Source organism: Balaenoptera borealis (genome assembly GCF_965194805.1).
Source record: "Balaenoptera borealis genome assembly, chromosome: 4".
NCBI classification, from domain to species: Eukaryota; Metazoa; Chordata; class Mammalia; order Artiodactyla; family Balaenopteridae; genus Balaenoptera; species Balaenoptera borealis.
In genome coordinates, this window is record NC_138861.1 from 86,228,736 (window position 1) to 86,240,163 (window position 11,428).

Consider the following 11,428-nt stretch of genomic DNA (forward strand, 5'->3'; position numbering starts at 1 on the left):
GCTCAAGAAAAAACATTTCCACCTCCTAAGCAGTTAAAAACCTGAAACTTGGGACATTCACATTTCCAAAGCAGGGCTGACATGGAAACTAAGAGACTAGAAGAAAAATGGGAAACTGAGGCCATGGGGACACATTTGTGGTCCTTACTAAAAAACAAATTCTAGACCAGTGCTATCCAATAGAAATATAACATAAGCCACAAATGTACTTTATTTTTTTCCAGTTATTCATAAGTGATTGTATTTTTTTTAATTGAAATATAGTTGATTTACAATGTTGTGTTAGCTTCTGGTATACAGCAAAATGATTCAGTTATACATATATATGCTTTTTTAAAAAAATATTTATTTAGTTATTTGGCTGCGTCGGGTCTTAGTTGCAGCACTCCGGATCTTTAGTTCAGCATGTGTGATCTAGCTCCCTGACCAGGGATCAAACCCAGGGCCCCTGCATTGGGAGTGCAGAGTCTTAGCCACTGGACCACCACAGAAGCCCCCATATATATTCTTTTTCATATTCTGTTCCATTATGGTTTATTACAGGATATTTAATATAGTTCCCTGTGCTAAACAGTAGGACCTTGTTATCTATTTTACATATAGCAGTTTGTATCTGCTAATCCCAAACTCCCAATTTATCCCTTCCACACCCCCTTCCCCTTTTGTAACCATAAGTTTGTTTTCTATGTAAGTCTGTTTCTATTTTGTAAATAAGTTCATTTGCATCTTTTTTTTGGGAGGGGGCATGCAACTTGCGGGATCTTAGTTCCCCAACCAGGGCTTGAACCTGGGCCACCTCAGTGAAGGCACTGAGTCCTAACCACTGGACCTCCAGGAAATTCCCCATTTGTATCATTTCTTTAGGTTCCACATATAAGTGATATGATATTTGTCTTTCTCTGACTTACTTCATTTAGTATTATCTCTAGGTCCATCCATGTTGCTGCAAATGGAATTATTTCATTCTTTATATGGCGGACTAGTATTCCATCTTGTGTGTGTATGTATATGTATATACACCACATCTTTTTTATCCATTCAACTGTTGATGAACATTAAGGTTGCTCCCATGTATTGGCTATTGTAAATAGTGCTGCTATGAACACTGGGGTGCATGTATCTTTCTGTATTATAGTTTTATCTGGATATATGCCCAGAAGTGGGATTGCTGGATCATATGGCAGCTCTAGTTTTTTAAGGAACCTCCATACTGTCTTCCATAGTAGCTGCACCAATTTACAGTCCCACCAATAACATGGGAGGGTTCCCTTTTCTCCACACCCTCTCCAGCATTTAAAATTTGTAGATTTTTTAATGATGGCCATTCTGACTGGTGTGAGGTGATACTTCATTGTAGTTTTGATTTGCACTTCTCTAATAATTAATGACGTTGAGCATTGTTTCACGTGCCCACTGGTCATCTGTATGTTTTCTTTAGAGAAATGTCTATTTAGGTTTTCTGTCCATTTTTTGATTGGGTTGTTTGGTTTTTTGTTATTGAGCTGTATGAGCCGTTTGTATATTTTGGAAATTAAGCCCTTGTTGGTCACAACATTTGCAAATATCTTCTCCCAGTCCATAGGTTGTCTTTTCATTTTGTTCATGGTTTCCTTTGCTATGCAAAAGCTTTTAAGTTTGGTTAGGTCCCATTTGTTTATTTTTGCTTTTAATTCTATTGCCTTGGGAGACTGACCTAGGAAAACACTGGTACAATTTATGCCAGAGAACGTTTTGCCTATGTTTTCTTCTAGGAGTTTTATGGTGTCATGTCTTATATTTTAAGTCTTTAAGCCATTTTGAGTTCACTTTTGTGTATGGTGTGAGGGAGTGTTCTACAAATGTATTTTTAAATTTTTCTAGCATTCACATTAAAAAGAGTAAAAGGAAACAGAAGAAATTTTAATATTTATCTCCAATATATTAAAAATTATCATTTTAACATGTAATCAAAATTAAAATTTCTGAGATACTTCACATTTTATAATACTAAGTCTTCAAGATCCAGTGTCTAACTTACAATTACAGCACCTTTCAATTTGGAATGGCCACACTTCAAGTGTTCTAAAGCCACATGTGATAGGCAGATCCACAGAAACAGAAAGTAAAATATCGGTTTCTCAGGGAGGATGGGAAAATAGGAAGGATCTGTTAATAGGTACAGGGATTCTTTGGGGGGTGACGAGAATGGTCTGGAATTAGATACTTGTAATAACTGCACAACCTTGTGAATATACTAATAACCACTGACTTATACACCTTTAAAAAGAGTAATTTTTTTAAAACTTGAAGGAAAAAAAAACATCACACATAGCTAGTGGGTACAGTACTGGACAGTGTAGCTCCAAAGAACCAGGAAATAATAACCTCTCCAACTACATCAACAGTGTGCCATTAAAATTTTACTTTCTGGACTTTTGTCATCACACTTCACACAATCTAGAGTACAGAATAATTACTGTTCTGAACCTACTAATTCCATGAATATTTATTAGGTACCCACCATTTGCAAGGCAAATAGGTACTGGTGGTAAAATCATCAACCAGAAATGTTCTCTAACCTACCTTATCCCCATAAATAGAATTTTCATTCTAAGGTATTAAACAACAAATTATATAATTTTAAAATGAAGGATAGGATACCATGAGTCATGATAAGAAAAGGATTCCCTCAGGAAATCACCTTTAAAAGATTTAACTTAGGCAATGACAGCATTTCAGGCAGAAAGTTCATCCTGTGCAAAGTAGAGGCAAGGAAGGACTTGGCATGTTTAGAAATTGAAAAGCCACCAATGTGACTAGAATACACAGAATAAAAGAGCAGAAATGAGGGAGGGAAAGTAGGCAGGAGCCAGATTATGCAGGGTCATGAAGAACAATAAGAAAAAAAGTTGTGACAAGACAAACAGATTTGGGTCTTTTAAAACATCCTGGCTGCAGTGGGAGGGAAATGCCTGGAGGGAGATTAAAGCAGATACAGAGAAGAAGGTTAGGAATCCAGTGCGAGTGATTAGAAAGTACAATGAGATGAAGAGAAGCAGATGAATTAAGACAAGTAGGAGATAAAATTTACAGGACTTAGTTATTACATACTAAAACTGTATGATCTTAAGGAGGGAACAAGGATCACTCTTATGGTTTTGATTTTCCACTGGGTCGATGGTAAAACAATAACTAAGATAAGGAAACGGGAAATCAAGGGGTCAGAGTTTGGGGAAGAGGGAAAATCAAAAATTCAGCTTTGGACATGTTGAAAAAAGATATTTATGAAACTCCAAAAGGCCAAGTAGACAGTTGAAAACTCAGGTCTAGAGTTCAGGAGTGAGCTGGGCTGAAGATATGGTGAATAAGAGGAAAATCCAGGATAGTCTGTTATCACTGGCACCAAAGAAAGAAAAATGTTTCAAAAAGAAGAGTAGTTAGGGTTTCCCTGACGGTGCAGTGGTTAAGAATCCGCCTGCCAGTGCAGGGGACACGGGTTCAAGCCCTGATCCAGAAAGATCCCACATGCCACAGAGCAACTAAGCCCGCACGCCTAGAGCCCGTGCTCCGCAACAAGAGAAGCCACCGCCAATGAGAAGCCCACGCATCGCAACGAAGAGCAGCCCCTGCTCGCCACAACTTGAGAAAGCCCGCACACAGCAATGAAGACCCAACGCAGCCAAAAGTAAATAAATAAATTCATAAAAGAAAAAGAAGAGTAGTTAATGTTGCTGAGAGATTAATTAATAATAATAACTAATACACCATATAAGCTGTATCCTAACTGACTTACATGTAATAATTCACTTAACCCTCACAACAATTTTATGTGTTTACCAATAAGGAAACTAAGACAAAAAGAGATCACACACAGCTAATAATCAGCAAAGCCTGGTTCCAAAGATGATGCAGGAGACAAGGCATATACATTCTATTTCACCGACTCTTAAGATACCATCAATTATAGGATGCCCCAGTGTCTGCCCAGTAAGAAATACACACCACCATTTACACTATGACACAATATTTACCATTTAGAATTTTTATTTTACACTTAACTCAAAGAGACTTTAGACTTTACATATATTACTATTAAGACTGCACAAAGAAAAAATAAGCAAAAATTATCTTCTTCACAGTGAAAGCCCTGAATGTGCACATACACAAACTTCCGAAAACACACACAAGAAACTGGCAATGGTGGATCCATGAAAGTAGGAAAACGAAAAACTACGGATCTGAGGTAAATGGGACACCATGGTGCTATTTGAAAATTATTTTAAACACATACACATATAACTTTTGTTCTGAAACACTTTAAAAAGGCTGAGCAGCAGGGAGGTCTTTGCAAAGTGAAAAGATAAAAGGACCCACTATTAACTGGATGGTCATGAAAGGTGAGGAAATGGAGAGCATGATTAGAGAGACCTCCTCCAAATGTTGGCTATAAAGGGGGAAGTGAGAAACAAAGCAGTAGTTTGGATGAAGAAAGAGGGCAGAAGGTGGGTTTTCTTTATAACATAGCCATTAAAAAGTATGTTTAAATGCTCATGACACAGCTATGGTAGAGTTAGACGTTAAAAATAAGGATAGCAGATAATGTAATGAAGAAGATGGAATGTGGTAGAATGGGTGAAATCCAAAATGAGAAGAATAAATGACTGCCCAAACTGATAATCAACTATTCTTCTTAGATCCATCAGACTTGAAGTCACAGGGTCAACCACAGCCCCCAAAACTGGAGAGACAAACGGGCAGAAAAAGAGAATCAAACCAGAACAAAAAGCTCACAAGCTTCTCTGCTTGAACCACTACCAGAGTATTGTAATTGACATTGCTGGAGGCACAGTTGGGATAAATTTGAGAGTGAAAAACTCCCAGGGGGCCCTACTGCTTTTGTGAATTTTTACCTCCAGGATTCCTACAAGGTTTTCACAGTGAAGATCAGAGAAAAATCCCCTCATGCTTCTGGCAAGGGAAGGGAGAAAGTAGCCATTTCTCTTATTTAGAAATAAGCCCAGAGTATTTGATTCTTCTTAACAAGGCCTGCCCACAAGCGAAACTATTTCACCGGAGCATAACATCAACTGGGGTTTTAACAGATCTAACCAACCTGAGAGAGAGGCAATACCCTCCAGCCCCCTCTAGCCTGACACCTATAGCTACTGCAAATAGTAAACACAGCCTAAACCCTAGCCAGATAAACATAAAAGCTAACACTGAAGACCTACTTATATAGTTCCTTTTCTAGTACATCATGCCTGGCTTTCAAGAAAAAAATTACAAGGCATACTAAAAGACAAAAAACACAGTTTAAAGAGGCAGAGTAAGCATCAGAACGAGACTCAGATATGGCAGAAATGTTGGAATTAGACTGGAAATTTAAAACTATGACTAATACGCTAAGTGCTGTAACAGAAAGCGTTGACAACATCCAAAACACATGGGTAATGTAAGCAGAGAGATGGAATCTCTAAGAAAGAATCAGAAGGAAATGCTAGAAATCAAAAAGATTGTAACAGAAAAAAAAATGCTTTTGATGGACTCATTAGTATATAAATGTGGAGAAAGAATCAGTGAGCTAGAAGAAATGTCAATAGAAACTTCCAAAACTGAAATGCAAAGGAAAAACACATGAAAAAGACAACAGAATATCCAAAAGGTGTAACATATGAGTAATGGGAATACCAGAAGGAGAAGAAAACAAGAAATATTTGAAGCAATAAATAAGAATTTCCCTAAATTAATGATAGATACCAAATCACAGATCCAGGAAGCTCAGAGTTCAAACCAAAATCTATACCTAAGTATACCATATTCAGACTGAAGAAAATCAGAACAAAGAAAACATCTTGAAAGAAGCCAGAGGAAAAAAAACACCTTGCCTATACAGGAGCAATGATAAGAGTTACATTAGACTTCTCTTCGGATTCATGGAAGCTAGAAGAGAATAGAGTGATACATTTAAAATGTTAAAAGAAAAAGCCCCACCAACCTAGATTTCTATATCCAATGGAATTATCCCTCAGAAATCAACAATAAAGACTTTTCAGGTAAACAAAAATTAAGGGAATCTGTTGCCAGCAGACCTGCCTTGCAAGAAATGTTAAAAGAAATTCTTTAGAAAGAAGGATAATGATATCGATCAGATACTTTGAATGTATTTAAAAAAAGGAACAGCATTAGGGAAGGAATAAATGAAGATGAAATAAAATATGCACTACCCATGAAGTAATGTAGTGTTATCTGGAAGAGCATTTTTTTTTTTGGCTGGGCTACACAGCTTGTAAGATCTTAGTTCCCCAACCAGGGATCGAACCCAGGCCCCCCGTCAGTGGAAGTGCAGAGTCCTAACCACTGGACCACCAGGGAATTCCTGGAAGAGCACTTTTAAGTAAGTGTGTATGGCAATTCAAGGGTAAAGTTGTTTTTTTTTTTTTTAAAGCACAACTGCTACGCTAAAAGAAGAAAAAACTAGAATCATATAAAATGATCAATTAAAAACAAGATAAGGCAGAAAAGAGTGTTAGACAAAAGAAAGAACAAGGGCAATAAATAGAAAACCATTTTAAAAATATGGTAGGCATTAATCCAACTATCAATTATGATCTTACATGTCAATGGTCTAAATAATTAAAATATACTGCTGAAGTAGATAAAAAAAAGATTCAACTTTATGTTGTCTATAAAAATCCCACTTTAAATACAACACCAAAAACACAGGCAACAAAAGTAAAAATAAAACGGACTACATCAAAATGAAAAACTTCTGTGTATCAAAGCATACAATCAACAGAGTGAAAAGGCAACCTATGGAATAGGAGAAAATATCTGCAAATCATATAAATGACAAGTGGTTAATATCCAAAATATATAGAGCTCTTAAACTCAACAACAAAAAGCAAACAACCTAATTTAAAAATGGCAAAGTGGGACGTCCCTGGTGGTCCACTGGTTAAGAATCTGTCTTGCAATTCAGGGGACACCAGTTCGATCCCTGGTCAAGGAACTAAGATCCCACATGCTGCGGGGCAATTAAGCCTGCATGCCACAACTAGACAGCCTGCCTGTCACAACTACAGAGCCTATGCGCACTGGAGCCCACACGCCACAACTAGAGAAAAGCTGCAACTAAGACTGCAACGAAGAGCCCGTGCACCCGAACTAAGACCCGATGCAGCCAATAAATAAATAAATAATGAATGAATGAATGAATATTTTAAAAAATAAATAATAGGGAAACCATTAAAAAAATTTTTAATGGCAAAGTACTTGAATAGACATTTCTCTACAAGAGATATACAAATGGCCATCAAGTGCATAAAAAGATGCTCAATATCACTATGTAACTATCATTAGGAAAATGCAAATCAAAACCACAATGAGATACCACCTCACATCCACTGAGATGGCCACTATCAAAAAAACTGGAAATAACAAGTGTTGGCAAGGATGTGAAGAAACTGGAACTCTGTGCACTACTGGTGGGACTATAAAATGGTGTGGCCACAATGGAAAACAGTATCGTTCATCAAAAAATTGAAAATAGAATAACCATGTGATCCAGCAATTCCACTTCTGGGTACATACTCAAAAGAACTGCAGGGGCTTCCCTGGTGGTGCAGTGGTTAAGAATCCGCCTGCAAATGCAGGGGACACGGGTTCGAGCCCTGGTCAGGGAAGATCCCACATGCCACGGAGCAACTAAGCCCCTGGGCCACAACTACTGAGCCTGCGCTCTAGAGCCCGTGTGCCACAACTACTGAGGCTGCGCTCTGGAGCCGGCGGGCCACACCTACTGAGCCTGCGCTCTAGAGCCCGTGTGCCACAACTACTGAGGCTGCGCTCTGGAGCCGGCAAGCCACAACTACTGAAGCCCGCGCACCTAGAGCCCGTGCTCCACAACAAGAGAAGCCACCGCAATGAGAAGCCCACACACCACAACGAAGAGTAGCCGCCGCTCACAACAAGGAGACCCGCACGGCAACAAAGACCAAACGCAGCCAAAAATAAATACATAAAATAAATAAAAAAAAAAAAAAAAAAAAGAACTGCAGCAGGGTCTCAAATAAGATAATCTGCACACTCATGTTCATGATGGCATCATTCAAAAAAGCCAAAAGGTGGAAGAACCCAAGTGCCTATTGGCAGATGAATAAATAAACAAAATGTGGTGTATATATACAATGGATTATTCAGCCTTAAAAAGGAAGGAAATCTGACATGTTACAACATGGATGCACCTTGAGGACACTATGCTAAGTGAAATAAGTCAGTCACAAAAAGATACTTTATGATTCTACTTACAGAGTCAGAAAGTAAAACGGTAGTTACCAGGAGGTGGGGGTAGAGGGAAAAGGGAGTTATTGTTCACTGGGTATAGACTTTCAGTTTTGCAAGATGGTGGATTCACGGCAACATGAATGGTTAAGATGGTGACTTTTATGCGTATTTTACAACATCACAATTTTGAAAAAAAAGTAAAGGCATGGAGAAGAATATACTAATCCAAAGAAAGTTGTAGTGGGGATTTCCCTGGTGGTGCAGTGGTTAAGAATCCGCCTGCCAATGCAGGGGACACGGGTTCGAGCCCTGGTCCGGGAAGATCCCACATGCCACGGAGCAACTATGCCCGTGCGCCACAACTACTGAGCCTGCGCTCTAGAGCCCTCAAGCCACAACTACTGAAACCCACACACCTAGAGCCCATGCTCCACAACAAGAGAAGCCACCACAATGAGAAGCCTGCGCACCTGAACGAAAAGTAGCCCCTGCTCGCCGCAACTAGAGAAAAGCCTGCGCGCAGCAACAAAGACCCAACACAGCCAAAATAAATAAATAAATTTTTTTTTTAAAAAAATGGCCAAAGGCCTAAACAGACACCTCACCAAAGTAGACACACAGATGACAAATAAGCATATGAAAAGACACTCCAGTCAAGTCATGGGGAAATGCAAATTAAAGTGAGATACCGCTACACACATATTAGAATGGCACAAATCCAGCACACTGACAAGAGCAAATGCTGACAAGGTTGTGGAGCAACAGGCACTCTCATTCATTACTAGTGGGAATACAAAATTATACAGCCACTGTGGAAGACAGTTTGGCAGTTTCTTAAAAAACTAAACATACTCTTACCATATGATCCAGCAATCACACTCCTTGGTAATTACCAAAGGGATGTGAAAACTTATGTCCCCACAAAAACCTGCACACAGATGTTTATAGCAGCTTTATTCATGATGCCAAAACGTGGAAGCCAACAAGATGTCCTTTAACAGGAGAATGGATAAACAAGCTATTACATCCAATGAAATATTATACAGCAATAAAAATAGTTATCAAGCCATGAAGAGATATGGAGAAAACTTAAATACATATTAAGTGAAACAAGCAAATCTGAAAAGGCTATATATTACACAATCCCAACTCCATAACATTCTGGAAAAGCAAAACTATGAAGACAGTTAAAAAATCAGTGGTTGTCAGTGTTTTGAGAGGGAAGGATGAACAGGCAGAGCACAGAGGATTTTTAGGGCAGTGAAAATACTCTATACAATACTATAATGATAAATACACGTCATTATACATTTGTCCAAACTCACAGAATAAATAACACCAACAGTGAACCCTAAGGTAAACTATGGACTTTGGGTGATTATGAGGTATCAATGTAGATTCAACCACTGTAAAAGATATATATGTTGGTGGGGGATATTGATAATGGGGAAGACTATGCATGTGTGGGGGCAGGAGGTATACGGGAAATCTCTGTACATTCCTCTCAATTTTGCTGTGAACCTGACAGCTATTTTTTTTTTTTTTAAGTCTTCAAGCTAAAAAAATGAGTACTAAACATTCAAAAGTGTTCATGACATGTAAAGAAAAAAATAGAACATAAAATATTTATTCTACGATTACCAGCTACAGAAATTTGCAGAATAAAAACTAACAAGATTGTAAAAATGAAAAACAGCCTTTGCATGTTTCTGAGACAACTGGAGAAATCTGAATATGGACTTTATTACATGATATCGAGATGTTTCGGTTAATCTGTTAGATGTAAAAATGGTACTTCTGTGTAAGAAAATATTTTTAAAGATATTAATACACGCTGAGAATATGAAAGACATTTATATGTGAAGCTATAGAGACAAGATAACATAGATATGCTTTAAAATTCCCGAATAAAGAAAAGGCAAGAAGAAAATTATCCTTGGGCCACTAAAGTATTTCCTAGATCTGGAAGATCCAAAATTATCTGTCAATCAATTACCATATCCACAGACACAACAGAGGCTTAAAATAAAAAGTTTGAGAGACAAAAATATTAAAATATTAACTGTTAAATAATATTAATATATCTAAATAACTAGAAATTTAATTAGTTCATGGAAATGAAAGGCTTTCTGTTAAAGTTGAAAGTTGTTTGTTAAATAGTTTATGCAAATAAAAATGAAGATAGGGCTTCCCTGGTGGCGCAGTGGTTAAGAATCTGCCTGCCAATGCAGGGGACATGGGTTCGAGCCCTGGTCTGGGAAGATCCCACATGCCATGGAGCAGCTGGGCCCGTGAGCCACAGTTACTGAGCCTGCGCGTCTGGAGCCTGTGCTCCGCAACAAGAGAGGCCGCGATAGTGAGAGGCCCGCGCACCGCAATGAAGAGTGGCCCCCACTTGCCACAACTAGAGAAAGCCCTCGCACAGAAGCGAAGACCCAACACAGCCATAAATAAATAAATAAATAAATAAATAAATAAATAAATAAATAAATAAATAAATAAATAAGATAAACATAAAATGGAAGCACAAAGTTACCAATTCCAACAATAAATTTACACGTTGTTGAACTCTTCAAATGTGTCACCATATATATTAAAATCAAAATCCAGTAATCATTCCCTACAAGAAGGAATAAATACTTAAGTCTAAAAGACAAAAATGGACAAAGACTCAACAAGTCTGAGGAGAACAGCAAGAACTGATCTATCTTCTAAAAAGCATTGAGAAACAAAAAGCACATCAAAAATACTATAATATTTGTTTGACTAACATCAAAAAAACAAGCAGAAATACAAAAAGTAAATAAATATAATTTTAATTATAGACCTCAACATTTCCTTGCAGGTACACTAAGATAATTTTAAAAGTGGGGAAAAAAAAGAAACTTCATCAAATATACACATTTTCACAAAATAACTGAGCATGTCCTAGGGGAACACAAATTGGTAAATAAAACTGGCAATGTATTCAACATGTCCATACCACAGGGTAATTTTTTTTTTTAAAGCTAAGTCAGGACACAGTCATTTAAAAATACTCAAGTAATTTGTTCAGAAATATCATAATAAAACACTACAAAATCAAAAATAAAAATTTATTTTAAATTTTTATTAATCAGTTAATGGCATTCTCTTGTCAAAATCTAAAGGACTATAAAACTCTCTT

General features: G+C 37.5%; 1 protein-coding gene and 1 long non-coding RNA gene across 4 annotated transcripts in view; both read right to left on the bottom strand.

Annotated features, from left to right (window-relative positions):
- UBE2K (ubiquitin conjugating enzyme E2 K) overlaps positions 1–11,428 on the bottom strand; it is a 73,762-nt gene that overhangs the window by 40,392 nt on the left and 21,942 nt on the right. The window lies entirely within an intron of this gene.
- Positions 1,772–11,424, bottom strand: LOC309628110. Its single transcript, XR_014244171.1, has 3 exons — positions 10,776–11,424; positions 7,775–10,449; positions 1,772–7,702 (listed from the first exon to the last, which is right to left on the bottom strand). It is a non-coding gene; the product is annotated as an uncharacterized lncRNA (long non-coding RNA).